Here is a 1,159-nt window from a genome sequence, read left to right on the forward strand (position 1 = left end):
CCTGATAACCACACCACCATGAACTGCTCTGGGCATGTCACTGTACCGCATGGATCTCTGCCAAACTACCAGGGCACACACCTCCAGCTTTCTCTGGCAGATGGAGCTCTGACCTCAGAGAGATATCAGGAAAATGCTTAATCAGTGGTCTAAAGATAACATGGTATGGAAAACAGATCTGAGCCTTTTTATTCCAAGTTCCCATTACTTGTTACTCTAAATTAAGATGAAAATGACTGGATTTGCGAGATACACAGAAGGTGGTCCGGTGTCCTAATTACATTTTACCATGAAGCTACAGGAGTCTCATGGAGAATAATCAACCCCTCTCCCCTTCAGGTCCAAACAGATGACCCTTACCATTTATTATAAAGACTACATGTTTTGTTTGTTTGTGCAACAGTGTTTACAGGCTTTTAAGAATTTTTTGTACTTGTCTACTAATAATTTTCCCCTCCCTCCAACTGTTTTATTATACTGCATTCATAAATGTGGTAACTGCAAACATAACAGAAACAGAACACCAAGACACTGCTGTTAGAAAATAAGAAAGAAAGAAAGAAAGAAGTCAGATAAGGATCTGCACACTGACACACTGACACCACTGACACCTAGTGGACAGGTCCTGCCATGCAATCACCTTGAGCGAATTTCCCCTGCATGGCAGATCAGCCACGCTGCTATTAAAAATCAGTCGGTATATTATTTTGTAATTTTGTATAGTGAATATAGAGAAAATTAATTGCATGCACACAATGAACCTTGAAGGAGATGGTGAAAGTGGATATGAAAAGTCTTCTCTCTCCCTTTATAAGCTCTTACAATCCAATAGGGATATATATATATATATATATATATATATATATATATATATATATATATATATATATATCCAGAAAATGACTATAATCCCTCTCTGTACAGCCTCCCCGGGTCAGCTGAGGGTCCCAGAGACACCGCCCCCCCTCCCCCGCCCTAAAGCACTACAGTGCCAACAGCTGAACCAGCAGAGGCAAACGTTGCTGCTCCCCATGCAAAATGAGCACTTCATGCACACACAGACCCACTCCATCCACCAACACCCCCCCCCCCCCCCCACACACACACACACACATTCTATGCTTAAGCTACAGATTTGTACATGTATTTCAGGTATTAT

This window comes from Brachyhypopomus gauderio, chromosome 5, assembly GCF_052324685.1.
Source record: "Brachyhypopomus gauderio isolate BG-103 chromosome 5, BGAUD_0.2, whole genome shotgun sequence".
NCBI lineage: Eukaryota > Metazoa > Chordata > Actinopteri > Gymnotiformes > Hypopomidae > Brachyhypopomus > Brachyhypopomus gauderio.